Here is a 22,188-nt window from a genome sequence, read left to right on the forward strand (position 1 = left end):
GCTTAATCATGTTCTCAATAAAGTTATTGCAGAAAACTTCCCCAATCTCACAGGGGACCCCGTCCAGGTAACAGAAGCCTATAGGACACCTGGCAGGCCAGACCCCAGGAAAGCCACCCCAAGGCACATAATATTCAAGACTACAGACCTCAAGATTAAAGAGCAAATTCTGAATTCAGCCAAAGTGAAGAAGGAAACTTTTTTCAATGGGAAGAGGATTTGAATAGCATCCGACTTATCCACACAAACTTACCAAGCTCGAAGTGAGTGGAAGAACACCATCCAAGTACTCCAGAATAACAATTTACAACCTCGCATCAAATATCCAGCGAAATTGGAGTTCACATTCGAAGGGAGAACCAGATCTTTCCACACCAAAGAGGAGCTAAAGGAGTAAGTGAATAAAAAACCAGCCCTACAGCGAATATTAAGAGGGGAACCCCACCCAACAGAGATCGTAAAAGACACACAGACAGAATCAGAAAGAAACTTCAATAGCCAAAGTTCAGCAGAAAGACCAGCTCACTAAAGACAGGAAAAAAAAAAAAAAGAGGAAAAAACAGCCCAACAAGAAAATGGAAGGAGAAAAAACACCCTTATCCTTGATCTCTTTAAATATAAATGATTTAAACTCCCCGATAAAGAGGAGCAGACTGGCAGAATGGATTCGCAAACAAAAAATTGACATCTGCTGTCTACAAGAGACCCACCTTACAGCAAGGGACAAAAACAGGCTTCGAATGAAAGGATGGAGCAAGATCTACCAAGCAAATGCACCCACCAAAACGGCAGGTGTAGCCATTCTGATCTCAGACAAGCTGGACTTCTCAGTAAAGTCCAGTCAAAAAGACAAAGAAGGGCTGGGGATATGGCCTAGTGGCAAGCGTGCCTGCCTCGGATACACGAGGCCCTGGGTTCGATTCCCCAGCACCACATATACAGAAAACGGCCAGAAACGGCGCTGTGGCTCAAGTGGCAGAGTGCTAGCCTTGAGCGGGAAGAAGCCAGGGACAGTGCTCAGGCCCTGAGTCCAAGGCCCAGGACTGGCCAAAAAAAAATAAAAAGACAAAGAAGGACACTACATAATAATACAAGGAAAAATCCAGAATCAAGAAATCATGGTGATAAATGGATACTCACCGAACAAAAGAGGCCCTACATATGTCAAGCAAATTCTCACAGAATTACAGAGCAAGATAGACGCAAACACAATCATAGTGGGTGACTTTAATACTCCTCTCTCTCCAAGAGACAGATTAAACACCCAGAGGATTAGTAAGGGAGCTGAGGACCTAAATAACACCATTTCCCAAATGGATCTAACAGACCTATATAGAACTTTTCACCCTACAGAGACCCAATACACCTTCTTTTCAGCAGCCCATGGATCATATTGCAAAATAGACCACCTCATAGCCCACACAAAGAACCTCAGCAAATACAAAAGTATTGACATCATCCCATGTATTATATCTGATCACAGTGGATTAAAGGTAACCCTCAACAACAAAGGATACCACAGAGGCTATACACACTCTTGGAGGCTAAACCCCACGATGCTATCCAACACTTGGGCCACAGACCAAATTAAAGATGAAATCAACGAATTCATAAGCCACAATGACAAAGAAAACACATCACAAAGAAACCTATGGGACACAGCTAAGGGAGTACTGAGGGGCAAGATCATTGCACTCAGCACTCACATTAAAAGAATGGAAACAGAGCAGGAGAATACCCTCACGATGAAACTAAAACAACTGGAGAAACAAGAAATGACAGAATCTAAAACGACTAGGAGGGGAGAGATCACAAAGATTAAAAAAGAGATAAATCTGATTGAAAATAGAAAGACCATTCAACAAATAAATAAGACTAAAAGCTGGTTCTTTGAGAAAATAAACAAAATTGACAGACCCCTTGCAAGACTTACAAAAAAAAAGAAGAGAAGAGACTCATATACGCAAAATCAGGGACTCCACTGGAAAAATTACAACAAGCACACACGATATTCAAACAATCATAAGGAGCTATTTCCAAAACCTCTACTCAGCAAAAAACAATAATTTTACAGAAATGGATCAATTCTTAGAGAAGTACAAACTGCCCAAACTGAACCAAGAAGAAATAAATCAACTAAATAAACCAATAACTTACGGTGAGATACAGGAGGTAATCAAGAACCTGCCTACTAAGAAAAGCCCAGGCCCAGATGGATTCACCAACGAATTCTACAAACCCTTTAGTGAGGAGCTAATACCAATACTCCTCAAACTCTTCCGCGAAATAGAAACAGAGGGAGAAATCCCAAACTCATTCTATGAAGCTAATATCATACTCATTCCCAAACCAGGCAAAGATCCAACCAAAAAAGAGAACTACAAACCAATATCACTAATGAACACAGATGCAAAGCTCCTCAATAAAATATTAGCTAACAGGATCCAGAAACTGATCAAGAAAATCATACCAAGTAGGCTTCATCCCTCAGTCACAAGGATGGTTCAACAACCGTAAATCAATCAACGTAATTCACCACATAAACAGATCTAAAATTAAGAATTACATTGTTATCTCAGTCGATGCCCAAAAAGCCTTTGACAAAATACAACATCCATACCTATTAAAAGCTTTGGAGAGAACAGGAATAGATGGAACACTCCTCAAAACAATAAAAGCCATATACAACAGACCAACTGCTAACATCATATTAAATGGAGAGAAACTTAAATCATTCCCCCTAAACTCAGGAACAAGACAAGGATGCCCACTCTCCCAACTTCTGTTCAACATAGTGCTGGATAGCCTAGCCATAGCAATAAGGCAAGAGGAGGACATCAAAGGGATCCATGTCGGCAAGGAAAAAATCAAGTTATCCCTATTCGCAGACGACATGATCTTATATCTGAAGGACCCAAAAAACTCAGTACCCAAACTCCTACACCTAATAAACCAATTTGGCAAAGTAGCAGGATACAAAATCAATCCACAAAAATCAGCAGCTTTTCTGTACACCAGCAATAGACAAACAGAAAAGGAAATTATGGAAACAATTCCATTTACAGTAGCCAAAAAAAGAATAAAGTACCTAGGGATCAACTTAACCAAGGACGTAATGGACCTATTCAATGAAAACTACAAAAATCTAATAAGGGAAATCAAAGAAGACACAAGGAGATGGAAAGACCTCCCATGCTCATGGGTAGGCAGAATCAATATAGTGAAAATGGCCATATTGCCCAAATTGTTATGCAAATTCAATGCAATACCTATCAAATTCCCAGCCACATTTTTCACTGAAATAGAGAAACCAATCCATAAATACATATGGAACAGCAAAAAACCTAGAATAGCCAAAGCAATTCTAGCCAAAAAAAGCAGTGCAGGAGGTATCACAATACCAGACTTCAAGCTCTACTACAAGGCCATCATAACAAAAACAGCATGGTATTGGTATAAAAACAGATTGGAAGACCAGTGGATTAGAATTGAAGACCCAGAAATAAAACTGCACTCTTACAGCCAACTGATATTCGACAAAGGAGCTAAAGACATACAATGGAATAAACATAGCCTCTTCAACTACTGGTGCTGGGAGAACTGGGCAGCCATATGCAGAAAACTCAAAGTAGACCCAAGCCTATCACCATGCACCAAAATCAACTCAAAATAGATCAAGGACCTCAACATCAGACCTGAATCCTTGAAACTACTGAAGGACAGAGTAGGAAAGACACTAGAACTTATAGGCAAAGGAAAGAACTTCCTGAATAGAGTCCCAGGGGCACAACAAATAGGGGAAAGACTCGACAAATGGGACTACTACAAATTAAAGTTTCTGCACAGCTAAGGTCATAGCCACCAAAATAGAAAGACAGCCAACGATGTGGGAAAGGATATTTACCAGCACAGCAACAGACAAAGGCCTGATATCGGTCATCTACAGAGAACTCAAAAAACTAAGCCCCTCCAAGCCCGATAAACCTATTAGGAAATGGGCAAAAGAGCTAAAGAGCTAAAGAGAGGCTTCACAAGAGAAGATATAAAAATGGCAAAGAAACACATGAGGAAATGCTCAACATCCCTGCTAGTAAAGGAAATGCAAATAAAAACAACCCTGAGATACCACCTCACCCCAGTTAGAATGGCCTATACTCTGAACTCAGGAAACAACAAATGCTGGAGGGGCTGTGGGGAAAGAGGAACCCTTCTCCATTGTTGGTGGGAGTGCAAATTAGTACAACCACTTTGGAAAACAGTAGGAAGGTTTCTCAAAAAGCTCAATATAGACCTACCCTATGACCCAGCCATACCACTCCTAGGCATCTATCCTAAACAGCAAGTCCCAATATATCAAAGACATTTGTACTTCCATGTTTATCACGGCACAGTTCACAATAGCCAAAATATGGAAACAACCCAGGTGCCCCTCCACAGACGAATGGATCCAAAAAATATGGTACTTATACACAATGGAATACTACATAGCGATTAGGAATGGTGAAATATTGTTATTCGCAGGGAAATGGTCAGAACTCGAACAAATAATGTTGAGTGAGACAAGCCTAGAACACAGAAAACAAAGGGGCATGATCTCCCTGATATATGACTGTTAACAAAGGGGGACAGAGAGACAGTAGAGACCAAGTCTGTGAATACTGTATATGTTCTTGATACATTGTATATTGCATATATGTCTACCTGACCTAGACAAGGCATAGAAAAACAGGTCGTAAGATATCACAAGAAATGTCACACTGCCCTACTATGTAACTGCAGCCCCTTTACACAACACCTTGTAAAAAAATTTATGTTCAATTAATAAAAAAAAAGAGAAAAAACAATAATAGTTACAATACTTACAACTTGGTGTTGGGAAGGGATTGGGAAGGAGGGAAAATGGGAGACAAATGACGGGGGGAAGCAACAAGTTTGACAAGAAATGTACTCCCTACCTTATGTATGTAACTGTAACCCCTCTGTGCATCACCCTTGACAGCAAAATTAATTTTAGAAAAGAACTACAAAAGGCACAATAATAAACTTTGCTCCCATTTGTTTGAGTTCATTTGCATTAGCATGATTTTGTATGACTTTCTGCACATAGCTATTGAGCCCTTGTGATCCTCCCCCAATCATAACCTCCTTTGTTCTCACTGTGTATGTTTAAAAACCGCTTTATCTCTCTTATCTAAGAGTGATTTTGGTCTTTTACTAGGTTTACTTGTAGATCTATAGGCACATTCTAATTATGCAACCTATGTTTCTTTGAGTCTGGCTTACTTTGCTTAATATAATTTTGCCAATTTTTTCATTTCCTTATGAATGAGGCAATGTCATTTTTTCTGATGTTCCCATAGAACTCCGTTGAGTATATATGTAAACATGTTTAACCACTCTGGAAAGCAGTATGGAGGTTCCTCAATAGACTAAACATAGGGCTTCCCTATGACCCAGCAATCCTCCTCTCTGGTATTTATTCAACTGACTACAACCAGGCCACACTAAAGCCACCAGCACAACCATGTTCATTGCAGCTTTGTTTACCATAGCTAAAATATGAGATCAAACTAGATGTTCCTAATTGGACAAATGGATCAAGAAAATGGGGCATATATACACATGATTAGGTGTATATTTACTTAATTTTATAGTTGAAAGAGCATATAAATTACAAATGTTGAACACTGGGTAATATATAGACATTAAGTAAAAAAAATCTTTATCTTTAAATAAGGACAAGGTTTGAATTTTCTAAATCTGTGCTTTTAGCATTATAGATTAGAAAATGTTCACATATTGAAAACTCCTCAGTTTTCTCTTACATACTGGGAACAGGGAATCACATAATTATTGTTTATGCATCAAGCTAATAATCGAATTTCCACAGTACCTTCAATTGAATCGTTTGTTAGTGTATGTATACTATCAATTGCAATATTAAGATCAGAAATATCATTTCAGTTTCTTTTTGGAAACGTGACAGAAAAACCTGGGAAACATATTTGAAGAAAAGAGTTGAGTTAGCCTAGAAGCAGAAAATGGAAGGGAAAACAATGGTGCTACATTTAAATAAAAGGGACTCAGGGTTTTCACTGCTACCTGTATATAGGGCCACTGAGTGTGTTGACTCCCAGTGCTTGCACTAAGAGCCCACATAACAACAGTATGGTAATGAGAGTTATCACTGTGAGCACCATTGAATTCAGAATCATTGAATTGAATATTTCCATAAGAATGATAAACCCCATCAAACATGTGTTGGCACGAGTGTCAGTACTCACTATCCCTAAATTATACACAGAGTCACAAGGGAGCTATTATCCCATATGGGGAAGTGTTTCACTACCATTCGTGAGGATTTGAGGTGTTTAAAAATGACCCAAGCCAAAAACACATTCACCAAGTTGTCATAGCTAGAGTCTTCCAATGTCACAGTCTATGATCACATGTGAAGCATGCAGGAGGAATTTTTTGTTTGTCTTGAGACAATCATGACATGTAAACACCTGTGAGAGATGCACAGTTGGGTTCTTGGATTTTATACCACAGATTATGGCATGATGGGCAGTATTTGGGGTCTTAAGGCTTGAATAATTTCAAGTGAATGCTAGGCTGGAGGAAAACTGTTACATGTTGGAGAAGTAGGTTATGTCCTCAAGCCTGAAGCCTGATGGATGTAACACCATTTACCCCCAAGGAAAATGGCCCCTGACTCTAGAGCTGTAGTCTGCTTAGAGGATTCTACAAGGAACCACAAGTTGTTTTGCTCCATGAGTGTTGCAAAAAAACATGAAATGGTACATCTGCCCAGAACTCTAGGAAATAAGTCTAGATTTACTAGCAATGCTAATTTTCACTTCTGTGTATGCTGTGTACAGAAAAGAAAACTTGACACATAACTGGCCCAAAGGGATGTGGCATTTGTTTTTAAAAAACTAACTCTGATCTGTCTTAGGGTTGCTGACTTGGGAAGCCTATGCCCCCATGCAGTTGCTGCCTTTTCAATAAAGACTCCTATAATTTGGCTGACTAATTGTGGCATCCTTTGTTTTCTTCCTCACTGGGCTGCACATAGTGACTAGTGATCTGGGGACAAAGTGGTAAGTGCTGCTTGTGCCTTGGAGCATCAAACTTTACTCCATGAGTGGGCTCTGAGTCCTTGATGGGTAAATTATCTCCATGGGTTTGTGTTTGTTCATCTACGTGGGTACATAATATGCACACAAATACAAACAGGTGGGCAAGTTAATAACAAGTTAATGAGGTTTCTTTTTTGCGATACTAGGGTTTGAATTAAGGGGAAATACTATTTCAATTGACTTACCCCTCCACACTCAATCTTAAAGGACTCAGTATTCTCAGGAGGTGAGTATATAAGTAATAAACCAGCCTGTCTCTGCAGAGCAACTGACATCAGAGAAGGTTAGGAGCAACCAGACTCACTGAAGATAATGATAGATGTTTTTCATCCAAAATGTGATGGGCAACTAGGAGATTTGTCTAGATGAGGTACTTCCTTAACTACACCCTGCTACTCATGAGCCACACCAGCTAAAGTAAACCCCCAAATGGTTGCAGGCACTGTGGACACATGGGCAGGGTTTACTACTTAGAAAATCCCTTCTTTTTACAAGACTCCCCATCCTCACTCTCACCAGTAAGGTCAGATCAAGGTGGTGCTCTAGAAAATGTAGCAGTATTTAATTGCAGAGTATGTATCTAGAATGCTTTCAGATAGAGTGTGATTCCCCAATACATACCAAGTTGCCGGCTCCTGGATGATATCTGCAATTAAGAGAAATAAAGTAACTATTTAGGTCTGGATCAGGGTGAGTCCCATTTGCACAGCTCTTTGAAGTGACCAAAATGAGGAAGAGTGGTCAAGTCAAAGGCCTTGAAATAGTCTGTCCTGACTTGTTGCTACAATATGTCAAAGGATGGACATCTACAAAGATTGTATATTTCACCACTTTGTGGATTCAAAGTCCAAATCAGATAGCCCCACCCATTAGGACTCTTGTGAGGTTTCCCTAATTGCATCACAATAGACCAGAAAAAATGGATCTCAGGGACAAGGTAACAAACAGTACAAGAAATGTATCCAACACATAATGTATGAAACTCTAACCTCTCTGTAATTCAGTTAATAAAAATATGATATATATATATATATATATATATATATATATATATATACACATATATATGCATCTCAACAGTGCAGAGAAAAGGCAGGGGGAAACAGCCATGTGGACAAGGGTCTTAAGTACGTGTGGTGGCCATGATTTACAACCAACCACCCTGCATGTGAAACTGACTTCCTCTACACATTGGTCTCCATCAGATATTCCAGTCTTAATGGACTAAAGTTACATATCCACAGTCCTACCATACTGTGTTTGGAAGCTCCCAGTCCATGAACCTTTGGGAAACAAGGTTCCCAAAGACCATGTCCAAATCACTGAGGCGCCAGAAGCCATAGTAAAAGACATCTACTTAAAACATGTGAGACAACATTCTCTTCTACACAAGTAGTTTGCTTCTCTTCTGTTCATCTTCTGTTAATCTTCTGCTTTGGCAAGGTGGCTTGACTTCTGTCAATTACACTTTAGTGTATACACCCTTTCCTTTCAAGCTGCACTTCAATTAAAAAATCCTGTGGGGCTGGGAATATGGCCTAGAGGCAAGAGCGCTTGCCTCCTACATATGAAGCTCTCGGTTCGATTCCCCAGCACCACATATATGGAAAACGGCCAGAAGGGGCACTGTGGCTCAGGTGGCAGAGTGCTAGCCTTGAGCTGGAAGAAGCCAGGGACAGTGCTCAGGCCCTGAGTCCAAGGCCCAGGACTGGCAAAAAAAAAAGATACACACTTTTTTGTTTTATTTTTGAAATGCAAGCAGTAGCTTGCTTTTGACTACACAGAAATCTCCTCAGTAAAAGATAGGTAATGATGTGTTTTCATCCAGGCTCTGGAGCATTTGTGTTTTTATCAAATCAGATCTAGTTGGTAGGGGCGGGCCAGTAATGTGTGGAGTCTTTAAACCAAGAGTAACTTTTAAATATAAATAAGCATTTTAAGGATTGAATCTACAAGCAATTGAGATGGAGAATTAGAATGGCTATGCTGGTTTGTCTCTAAGGAGGCAAAAGTAGGAACAGAAGACAAGCACACAGAGTCATTAGTGGTCTTGGTGATGATTTCCTACTCGTCGGCAATGTAGGTGCACCTCATTGTGCATTTATTTTCCCCAGGCAGTCCTGTCAACCTGTTAATCCACCAGCTCTTAGGTAGTAAAGGCAGATTTCCTTTCAGGTTTTTCTTTTAAAATTTTATACTACATCTTGTTTAAAGTCCTCTGAATGTATGTGTGCGTGTTATTAAAACTGCTTTCTCTTGGGGAAAAAAAAAAAAAAGAAATCCTATGGAAAATTTCCTGAAATTTTTGTTACATCCTGGTAATGAAGCCACATCCTTTTGCAGATGTGAAGTTGACCTAAGCCAATCTGAGCAGAGGGGCAGGGCATGCTGGGTTAGGGATAAATGGGGAGCAGACTGCTTGTTCTGTGTGCTTGTCTGGAAGACTTTTGGCTAATGGCACACCCTTCAGCAGAGGGAAACTTTGGCTTGTCAAGTCCCTTGTGAGTTGGTGTCTATATTTCTGGGTGACACCTCACCAGCCCGATGTACTTCTAACAAATCCTCACACACTTCATGTTTATTCTGACAACATTTGAATGGAAATTATAAGCTCAATCTGAAATAAGGAGAACTCTTCTTTCAGATGTCAAGGCCCCTTATCTGATTCTCTGCTCTGTGGTAGGGGACTCCCTGTCTTCTCCTCTTACATACTAAATGTACAACAATTAATTATTATATAATGTCAATTGAAAAATTGAAAAATGGTAGTAACATTTGTACCACAAATAAAGCAAGGTTACCTTACCTGATCTGGTTCGGGCCTCGGTTCTTCAATGGTGGTATCTGAAAAGACACAAACAGGCAATGTTCACTTGAGTGAAATGAAGCCTTTTGGCTTCACACCAAATTCTCACAATTAAACATTTTAATTCATGGAGCATGAATTTTCTGTAAGCCTCTGTTACAAAAGGCTGTTATGGTGTGCCGGTAACTTACACCTGTAATTCTATGTACACAGGAGGCTGGGTTTTCAGGGTCACAGCTTGAAGTCCGCTGGGGGAGGAAGTCTTTGCGACTCTTAAATCCAATAAACTGTGAAAATAGCAGAAGTGGAGCTGTGGCTCAGGTGGTAGTGTGCTAGCCTTGAGCTAAAAGCAGCCAGGGACAGTGCTCGGGGCCTGAGTCCAAGAACCAGGAATGGCCAAAAAAGAAAAAAATAAAAATAATGGCGGTAGCTCTATTGACACCAGTGATACAGAGCCCCTTAAACCATATTAAGAAAAATTTTGTGCTGGTTCTTGAGATATCCTTCATGGAACAATTTCTTAGCTCACTTCATCTTCTATAGTTGACTCGTGTAGAGACTGTCACAATTGCATTCACCTACTGTTAACTCAACTAATATGTAGTTTGTTTTCTAAAGGCACCCACCTTGCCTAGAGACAAAAATGAAAGAATACATCAAATACAAATCAGAGCAAATGTTAATTGTGGGCTGCTATATAATTATTTCATTGCTCAGATGAATGTATCTATATACCAAACAAGAAATCCATCACAAGGGAAATGAATGGGCAATTTTCATATAACCATCTGGACTGTATTTAAAGGCATGACACTACATGACACAAAAGGACACTACGGAATCTTAAATGTATATTGACTTGTGAAACATTCAGCTGTTAAGCATTTGGAGAATCTGTGATTCCATCTAAAAGATGTTATGGCAAAGATGAAACTATATAATATCAAATGGGACAGATATGTAAATTGGGTGCATTTTTATTCATTTTGTATCAGTTCAAATCACTTCTAGAGAAGTCTATTAATTCAATAGTAATAATTCCGTAGAACAGTTACAAGAACCTATATTACAAATGTTTATCTTTAAATTCCTTATCTTTAAATCTGTACATGTAGTATCACAGATAGGAACAATTCACATATTGAAAACTCTTCATTATTTTCTCTTCCATATTCAGAACAGGGGATCACATGATTATTGTTTCCCATCAAGCTAACGACTGAATTTCAACAGTACCTTCACTTGGAGGATGTGGTTGATGTTGTCCATCACTAGTGATAACACCTGGAGCATTACTATGGGGGATGACTCTTTTCTTGTTTTTTGCGAAAAAGTTTCTCATTCTAGTAACTGGGAAAGACATTTGAAGAAGAATTAAATTAGCCTAAGGGCAGAAAGCCAACAATTACACTGACAAACTTTTGCTCTTGATATTTGTTGGTTTCCAAGCAGTCATTTTGATCTGAATGGGGCTTCAGGTATTCAAGTTCAGTGTGCTCTGAACACTACCACGTGGCACATGTGAGTCGGAATTCTTCGTAGGTGACACAGTATATAGAAAGTCAGAAGACACAGAGTGACTGTGAGTATGGATACAGTTGCCTGATGTCTTGAACCCAACATCACAGGGACAACCAGGCAAGATCTCACAAGTGGACTCCCCACAGTCTCCTGCTCAGATCTTCACATGCCAGAGTTTAAGGGAAGAAGTTAATTTTCTGGAGGGAATGCATCAGAAAAGGGCAGGTTCCTAATCTTTTTTTTTTTTTTTTTTTTTTTGGCCAGTCCTGGGCCTTGCACTCAGGGCCTGAGCACTGTCCCTGGCTTCTTCCCGCTCAAGGCTAGCACTCTGACACTTGAGCCACAGCGCCACTTCTGGCCGTTTTCTGTATATGTGGTGCTGGGGAATCGAACCTAGGGCCTCGTGTATCCGAGGCAGGCACTCTTGCCACTAGGCTATATCCCCAGCCCGGGTTCCTAATCTTAAACCACACTTTTCCTCTATCTTTCAGTCCTCCATCCCAATTATGACTGTTTCCTTCAACTGAAGTCCTTCGAGGAGCTGGAGTTCACATGTGTGTACTTCCTCCACCAGTTATCCTCACACTAACAATTGACTTGACTTGTGAGTGCCTCTGAGGGTCAAGTGACCACCCCAAAGCCAGTGCCTTATTGTCTCCAAAGATGAACCAGATGCCAGGTCCTTGTGAACCAACTGTCAAGTGAAGGTTGTAAAATCAATACATTCCTCCTTTCCACCAGCCCTCAAAAGGCCTCAGTGTGAATGGACAGGTAATGTGTTGCAAAGGTAATGTGACAGTAAAGTGTTTGGTGGCTTAATCAAATGTATTCCATCTAGACTAAGCCTTGTTAATGGGTAGAGGATTCTCCACACCAGCACTGGGTGCATTCCCTTATCATCCCTTTCCCATCAACGTTCTTTCCAAGTGTTATTCCATAGATTCCTCTTTATCCACTGGTCCTGCAGAGGCAGTGGACAGAATGCCAAGAACCTTTTTGAATAAATCGTGAAAACTCCACAATAATGTGGACTCAAGGGTTTTCAATGCTACTTGTACAAATCCGATGAGTGTACTGACTCCCTGGTGCTTGCACTAAGAGCCCACATAACAGTAGTCCATTAATGAGAGAAGTCCTTCTGAGCACAACTGAACTCACCTTTCACCAGTATTGCCATAAGAACTGAAAACCCCCATAACCATGTGCTGGCATGAGTATGAATGCTCACTATTGCTAAATTATATACAGAGCCATGATGAAAATGTTACTCCATACAGTGAAGTGTTTTACTAGTGTTTGTGAGGATTTGAGGTGTGTTTAAAAATGACCCAACTCAAAAACTCATCCAGCAACAAGTCATAGCAAGAGTCTTCCAATGTCACAGTCTATAATTTGAGGTGAAGAATGCAGATGGATTTTTTTTTTGGTCTTTTCATAATCATGACTTGTAAATGTCTGTGAGAGGTGCACAGTTGCCTTCCTGGAATTTCTATCAGTCAGATTAAAACACTTAATGTAAAGGTGATGGACAGGACAGTTAGTTACATAAGGTAATGAGTACATTTCTTCTTAGACAATTACCCTCTCCCTCATTTTCTCCCTCTTACCATTTCCCTCCCCCCAAGTTGTAAAGTTCAGTTGACAACATAGTGTCAAGTGAGTGTCATTACTGCATTAGTTCATCCTTTGTCCTGCTTTTCTGTGGGGTCTTTTTAAGGTTTGAATCATACCCAAGTGAATGCTAGGATGGAGGAAATCTGTTACATGGTGACCAGTGACCTGGGGACAAAGTGGTAAATGCTGCTTGGGATTTAGAGCATCAACTTTCACTGCATGGTGGGCAACAAGAGCCCTTGATGACAATTTTTCTCCACAGCTTTGTTGATTCATCTGTGCAGGGTCATAATAAGCACAAACAAGTGAACAAGTTAGCAACCAACTCATCGAGGTTTCAGTTTTTGTGATACTCAAGCTTGAATTACGGAATTCATGCCAGCCAGACAAGCAGTCTTCCACTTGAGCAATACCTCTAAACTAAACCCTATCTAAAACTCGGTATTCTGAGGTGGTGACTATATAAGTAATAACCCAGTCTGTCCTTGCATAGCATGTGACATCAGAGAAGTTTAGGAGTAACCAGAGTCACTGCAGATAATGATAGATGTTTTTCATCCAGATATATGATGCGCAACTAGGAGATTTGTCTAGATGAAGTACTTCCTTAATTACACCCTGCTACTCATAAGCCACAGCAGTGAAAATAGGCAGGGTTTGCTACTTAGAAAATCCCTTCTTTTTACAAGACTCCCCATCCTCACTCTCACCAGTAAGTTCAGATCAAGGTGGTGCTCTAGAAAATGTAGCAGTATTTAATTGCAGAGTGTGTATCTAGAATGCTTTCAGATAGAGTGTGATTCCCCAATACATACCAATTTCCCTGGTCCTGGAGGTTACCTGCAATTAAGAGAAATAAAGTAACTATGTAGGTCTAGATCAGGGTGAGTCCCATTTGCACAGCTCTTTGAAGTAACCAAAATGAGGAAGAGTGGTCAAGTCAAAGGCCTTGAAATAGTCTGTCCTGACTTGTTGCTACAAAATATCCAAGGATGGACACCTACAAAGATTGTATATTTCACCACTTTGTGGATTCAAAGTCCAAATCAGATAGCCCCACCCATTAGGCCTCCTGTGAGGTTTCCCTAATTGCATCACAATAGAGCAGAGAAAAGGCAGGGAGTAACAGCCATGTGGGGCAGGGTCTTAATTAAGTATGTGTGGGTGCCATGATTTACAACCAACCATCTTACATGTGAAACTGACTTCCTCTACACATTGATCTCCAGTCCTCATCAGATATTCCAGTCTTAATGGACTAAAGTTACATATCCACAGTCCTACCATACTGTGTTTGGAAGCTCCCAGTCCATGAACCTTTGGGAAACAAGGTTCCCAAAGACCATGTCCAAATCACTGAGGTGCCAGAAGCCATAGTAGAAGACATCTACTTAAAACATGTGAGACAACATTCTCTTCTACACAAGTAGTTTGCTTCTCTTCTGTTCATCTTCTGTTAATCTTCTGCTTTGGCAAGGTGGCTTGACTTCTGTCAATTACACTTTAGTATGTACACCCTTTCCTTTCAAGCTGCACTTCAATTAAGAAATCCTGTGGAAAGCTTCTTGTAATTTTTGTTACATCCTGTTAATGAAGCCACATCCTTTTGATGATGTGAAGTTGACCTAAGCCAATCTGAGCAGAGGGGCGGGGGCTGCTGGGTTAGGAATAAATGGGGAGCAGACTGCTTGTTCTGTGTGCTTCTCTGGAAGACTTTTGGCTAATGGCACACCCCTCAGCAGAGGGAAACTTTGGCTTGTTAAGTCCCTTTGAGTTGGTGTCTGTATTTCTGGGTGACACCTCAGCAGCCCGATGTATTTCTAACAAATCTTAACACACTTCATGGTTATTCTGACCTCATTTGAATGGAAATTATAAACTCAATCTGAAATAAGGAGAACCCTTCTTTCAGATGTCAAGGCCCCTTATCTCATCTCTGATCTGTTCAGCTGTGGTAGGGGATTCCCTGTCTTCTCCTCTTACATACTAAATGTACAACAATTAATTATTATATAATGTCAATTAAAAAATTGAAAAATGGTAGTAACATTTGTACCTCAACAAAGCAAGGTTACCTTACCTGTTCTGGTTCGGGCCTGGGGTCTTCATTGGTTGTTTCTGAAAAGACACAAACAGACAATGTTCACTTGAGTGAAATATCTCACAATGACCTGCCTTTTGGCTTCACACCAATTTCTCACAATTAAACATTCTAATTCATGGAGCATGAATTTTCTGTAAGCCTCTGTTACAAAAGGCTTTTGTGGTGTGCCAGTAACTTACACCTGTAATTCTATGTACTCAGGAGGCTGGGTTTTCAGGGTCACAGCTTGAAGTCCTTTGGGGGAGGAAAGCCTTTGCAACTCTTAAATTCAATAAACTATGAAAATGCCAGAAGTGGAGCTGAGGCTCAAGTGGTAGTTTTCTAGCCTTGAGCAAACAGCAGCCAGGGACAGTGCTCAGGGCCTGAGTCCAAGACCCAGGAATGGCCAAAAAAGAAAAACAAAAAGTAATGGGGGTAGCTCTATTGACACCAGTGATATAGAGCCCCTTAAAGCATATTAAGAACAATTTTGTGCTGGTTGTTGAGATATCCTTCATGGAACAATTTCTTGGCTCACTTCATCTTCTATAGTTGACTCATGTAGAGACTGTCACAATTACACTCATCTACTGTTAACTCAACTAATATGTAGTTTGTTTTTTAAAGGCACCCACCTTGCCTAGAGACCAAAAAGAAGATTATACACCAAACACAAATCAGAGCAAATGTTAATTGAATTGTGGGCTGCTATCCAATTATTTCATTGAGATGAAAATTGAGTCCATACAACTTGCTCAGGTACATGTATCTAGATACCAAACCAGAAATCCATAACAAGGGAAATGAATGGGCAATTTTAATTTAATCATCTGGACTGTATTTAAAGGTATGAACACTACATGACAAAAAAAGACCCTACGGAATCTTAAATGTATATTGACTTGTGAAACAATCAGCTGTTAAGAATTTGGAGAATCTGTGATTCCATCTAAAAAATGTTATGGAAAAGATGAAACTATATAATATCAAATGGGACAGATATGTGAATTGGGTGCATTTTTATTCAATTTTAGGTCAGATCAAATCACTTCTAGAGAAGCCTATTAATTCAACAGTAATAATTCTGTAGAACAGTTGCAAGAACCTATATCACAAATGTTTATCTTTAAATCTGTGCATGTAGTATCACCGATAGGAACAATTCACATATTGAAAACTCTTCATTATTTTCCCTTCCATATTCAGAACAGGGGATCACATGATTATTATTTTTGCATCAAGCTAACGACTGAATTTCAACAGTACCTTCACTTGGAGGCTGTGGTTGATGTTGTCCATCACTAGTGATAATAACTGGAGCTTTGGTATGTGGGATGACTCTCTTCTTGGTTTTTGGTAGACAATTTCGCATTCTAGTAGCTGGGAAAGACATTTGAAGAAGAGTTAAATTAGCCTAAGGGCAGAAAGCCAACAATTACACTGACAAACTTTTGCTCTTGATATTTGTTGGTTTCCAAGCAGTCATTTTGATCTGAATGGGATTCAGGTATTCAGAGTTCAGTGTGCTCTGAACACTACCACGTGGCACATGTGGGTCGGAATTCTTCGTAGGTGACATAGTATATAGAAAGTCAGAAGACACAGAGTGACTGTGAGTTGGATACTGTTGCCTGATGTCTTCCACCCAACATCACAGGGACAACCAGGCAAGATCTCACAAGTGGACTCCCCACAGTCTCCTTGCTCAGATCTTCTCAAGCCAGAGTTTAAGGGAAGAAGTTAATTTTCTGGAGGGAATGCATCAGAAAAGGGCAGGTTCCTAATTTTAAACCACACTTTTCCTCTATCTTTCAGTCCCTCATCCCAATTAAGACTGTTTCCTTCAACTGAAGTCCTTCGAGGAGCTGGAGTTCACATGTGTGTACTTCCTCCACCAGTTATCCTCACACTAACAATTGACTTGACTTGTGAGTGCCTCTGAGGGTCAAGTGACCACCCCAAAGCCAGTGCCTTATTGTCTCCAAAGATGAACCAGATGCCATGTCCTTTTGAGCCAACTGTCAAGTGAAGGTTGTAAAATCAATACATTCCTTCCTTCTACCAGCCCTTAAAAAGCCTCAGTGTGAATGGACAGGTAATGTGTTGTAAAGGTAACGTGACAGGTAAGGTGTTTGGTGGCTTAATCAAATGTATTCCATCTAGACTAAGCCTTGTTAATGGGTAGAGGATTCGCCACACCAGCACTGGGTGCATTCCCTTATCCTCCCTTCCCATCAACGTTCTTTCCAAGTGTTATTCCATAGATTCCTCTTTATCCACTGGTCCTGCAGAGGCAGTGGACAGAATGCCAAGATCCTTTTTGAATAAATCGTGAAAACTCCACAATAATGTGGACTCAAGGGTTTTCAATGCTACTTGTACAAATCCGATGAGTGTACTGACTCCCTGGTGCTTGCACTAAGAGCCCACATAACAGTAGTCCATTAATGAGAGAAGTCCTTCTGAGCACAACTGAACTCACCTTTCACCAGTATTGCCATAAGAACTGAAAACCCCCATAACCATGTGCTGGCATGAGTATGAATGCTCACTATTGCTAAATTATATACAGAGCCATGATGAAAATGTTACTCCATACAGTGAAGTGTTTTACTAGTGTTTGTGAGGATTTGAGGTGTGTTTAAAAATGACCCAACTCAAAAACTCATCCAGCAACAAGTCATAGCAAGAGTCTTCCAATGTCACAGTCTATAATTTGAGGTGAAGAATGCAGATGGATTTTTTTTTTGGTCTTTTCATAATCATGACTTGTAAATGTCTGTGAGAGGTGCACAGTTGCCTTCCTGGAATTTCTATCAGTCAGATTAAAACACTTAATGTAAAGGTGATGGACAGGACAGTTAGTTACATAAGGTAATGAGTACATTTCTTCTTAGACAATTACCCTCTCCCTCATTTTCTCCCTCTTACCATTTCCCTCCCCCCAAGTTGTAAAGTTCAGTTGACAACATAGTGTCAAGTGAGTGTCATTACTGCATTAGTTCATCCTTTGTCCTGCTTTTCTGTGGGGTCTTTTTAAGGTTTGAATCATACCCAAGTGAATGCTAGGATGGAGGAAATCTGTTACATGGTGACCAGTGACCTGGGGACAAAGTGGTAAATGCTGCTTGGGATTTAGAGCATCAACTTTCACTGCATGGTGGGCAACAAGAGCCCTTGATGACAATTTTTCTCCACAGCTTTGTTGATTCATCTGTGCAGGGTCATAATAAGCACAAACAAGTGAACAAGTTAGCAACCAACTCATCGAGGTTTCAGTTTTTGTGATACTCAAGCTTGAATTACGGATTTCATGCCAGCCAGACAAGCAGTCTTCCACTTGAGCAATACCTCTAAACTAAACCCTATCTAAAACTCGGTATTCTGAGGTGGTGACTATATAAGTAATAACCCAGTCTGTCCTTGCATAGCATGTGACATCAGAGAAGTTTAGGAGTAACCAGAGTCACTGCAGATAATGATAGATGTTTTTCATCCAGATATATGATGCGCAACTAGGAGATTTGTCTAGATGAAGTACTTCCTTAATTACACCCTGCTACTCATAAGCCACAGCAGTGAAAATAGGCAGGGTTTGCTACTTAGAAAATCCCTTCTTTTTACAAGACTCCCCATCCTCACTCTCACCAGTAAGTTCAGATCAAGGTGGTGCTCTAGAAAATGTAGCAGTATTTAATTGCAGAGTGTGTATCTAGAATGCTTTCAGATAGAGTGTGATTCCCCAATACATACCAATTTCCCTGGTCCTGGAGGTTACCTGCAATTAAGAGAAATAAAGTAACTATGTAGGTCTAGATCAGGGTGAGTCCCATTTGCACAGCTCTTTGAAGTAACCAAAATGAGGAAGAGTGGTCAAGTCAAAGGCCTTGAAATAGTCTGTCCTGACTTGTTGCTACAAAATATCCAAGGATGGACACCTACAAAGATTGTATATTTCACCACTTTGTGGATTCAAAGTCCAAATCAGATAGCCCCACCCATTAGGCCTCCTGTGAGGTTTCCCTAATTGCATCACAATAGAGCAGAGAAAAGGCAGGGAGTAACAGCCATGTGGGGCAGGGTCTTAATTAAGTATGTGTGGGTGCCATGATTTACAACCAACCATCTTACATGTGAAACTGACTTCCTCTACACATTGATCTCCAGTCCTCATCAGATATTCCAGTCTTAATGGACTAAAGTTACATATCCACAGTCCTACCATACTGTGTTTGGAAGCTCCCAGTCCATGAACCTTTGGGAAACAAGGTTCCCAAAGACCATGTCCAAATCACTGAGGTGCCAGAAGCCATAGTAGAAGACATCTACTTAAAACATGTGAGACAACATTCTCTTCTACACAAGTAGTTTGCTTCTCTTCTGTTCATCTTCTGTTAATCTTCTGCTTTGGCAAGGTGGCTTGACTTCTGTCAATTACACTTTAGTATGTACACCCTTTCCTTTCAAGCTGCACTTCAATTAAGAAATCCTGTGGAAAGCTTCTTGTAATTTTTGTTACATCCTGTTAATGAAGCCACATCCTTTTGATGATGTGAAGTTGACCTAAGCCAATCTGAGCAGAGGGGCGGGGGCTGCTGGGTTAGGAATAAATGGGGAGCAGACTGCTTGTTCTGTGTGCTTCTCTGGAAGACTTTTGGCTAATGGCACACCCCTCAGCAGAGGGAAACTTTGGCTTGTTAAGTCCCTTTGAGTTGGTGTCTGTATTTCTGGGTGACACCTCAGCAGCCCGATGTATTTCTAACAAATCTTAACACACTTCATGGTTATTCTGACCTCATTTGAATGGAAATTATAAACTCAATCTGAAATAAGGAGAACCCTTCTTTCAGATGTCAAGGCCCCTTATCTCATCTCTGATCTGTTCAGCTGTGGTAGGGGATTCCCTGTCTTCTCCTCTTACATACTAAATGTACAACAATTAATTATTATATAATGTCAATTAAAAAATTGAAAAATGGTAGTAACATTTGTACCTCAACAAAGCAAGGTTACCTTACCTGTTCTGGTTCGGGCCTGGGGTCTTCATTGGTTGTTTCTGAAAAGACACAAACAGACAATGTTCACTTGAGTGAAATATCTCACAATGACCTGCCTTTTGGCTTCACACCAATTTCTCACAATTAAACATTCTAATTCATGGAGCATGAATTTTCTGTAAGCCTCTGTTACAAAAGGCTTTTGTGGTGTGCCAGTAACTTACACCTGTAATTCTATGTACTCAGGAGGCTGGGTTTTCAGGGTCACAGCTTGAAGTCCTTTGGGGGAGGAAAGCCTTTGCAACTCTTAAATTCAATAAACTATGAAAATGCCAGAAGTGGAGCTGAGGCTCAAGTGGTAGTTTTCTAGCCTTGAGCAAACAGCAGCCAGGGACAGTGCTCAGGGCCTGAGTCCAAGACCCAGGAATGGCCAAAAAAGAAAAACAAAAAGTAATGGGGGTAGCTCTATTGACACCAGTGATATAGAGCCCCTTAAAGCATATTAAGAACAATTTTGTGCTGGTTGTTGAGATATCCTTCATGGAACAATTTCTTGGCTCACTTCATCTTCTATAGTTGACTCATGTAGAGACTGTCACAATTACACTCATCTACTGTTAACTCAACTAATATGTAGTTTGTTTTTTAAAGGCACCCACCTTGCCTAGAGACCAAAAAGAAGATTATACACCAAACACAAATCAGAGCAAATGTTAATTGAATTGTGGGCTGCTATCCAATTATTTCATTGAGATGAAAATTGAGTCCATACAACTTGCTCAGGTACATGTATCTAGATACCAAACCAGAAATCCATAACAAGGGAAATGAATGGGCAATTTTAATTTAATCATCTGGACTGTATTTAAAGGTATGAACACTACATGACAAAAAAAGACCCTACGGAATCTTAAATGTATATTGACTTGTGAAACAATCAGCTGTTAAGAATTTGGAGAATCTGTGATTCCATCTAAAAAATGTTATGGAAAAGATGAAACTATATAATATCAAATGGGACAGATATGTGAATTGGGTGCATTTTTATTCAATTTTAGGTCAGATCAAATCACTTCTAGAGAAGCCTATTAATTCAACAGTAATAATTCTGTAGAACAGTTGCAAGAACCTATATCACAAATGTTTATCTTTAAATCTGTGCATGTAGTATCACCGATAGGAACAATTCACATATTGAAAACTCTTCATTATTTTCCCTTCCATATTCAGAACAGGGGATCACATGATTATTATTTTTGCATCAAGCTAACGACTGAATTTCAACAGTACCTTCACTTGGAGGCTGTGGTTGATGTTGTCCATCACTAGTGATAATAACTGGAGCTTTGGTATGTGGGATGACTCTCTTCTTGGTTTTTGGTAGACAATTTCGCATTCTAGTAGCTGGGAAAGACATTTGAAGAAGAGTTAAATTAGCCTAAGGGCAGAAAGCCAACAATTACACTGACAAACTTTTGCTCTTGATATTTGTTGGTTTCCAAGCAGTCATTTTGATCTGAATGGGATTCAGGTATTCAGAGTTCAGTGTGCTCTGAACACTACCACGTGGCACATGTGGGTCGGAATTCTTCGTAGGTGACATAGTATATAGAAAGTCAGAAGACACAGAGTGACTGTGAGTTGGATACTGTTGCCTGATGTCTTCCACCCAACATCACAGGGACAACCAGGCAAGATCTCACAAGTGGACTCCCCACAGTCTCCTTGCTCAGATCTTCTCAAGCCAGAGTTTAAGGGAAGAAGTTAATTTTCTGGAGGGAATGCATCAGAAAAGGGCAGGTTCCTAATTTTAAACCACACTTTTCCTCTATCTTTCAGTCCCTCATCCCAATTAAGACTGTTTCCTTCAACTGAAGTCCTTCGAGGAGCTGGAGTTCACATGTGTGTACTTCCTCCACCAGTTATCCTCACACTAACAATTGACTTGACTTGTGAGTGCCTCTGAGGGTCAAGTGACCACCCCAAAGCCAGTGCCTTATTGTCTCCAAAGATGAACCAGATGCC

The sequence above is a fragment of the Perognathus longimembris genome, chromosome 3, assembly GCF_023159225.1.
Source record: "Perognathus longimembris pacificus isolate PPM17 chromosome 3, ASM2315922v1, whole genome shotgun sequence".
Lineage (NCBI taxonomy): Eukaryota > Metazoa > Chordata > Mammalia > Rodentia > Heteromyidae > Perognathus > Perognathus longimembris.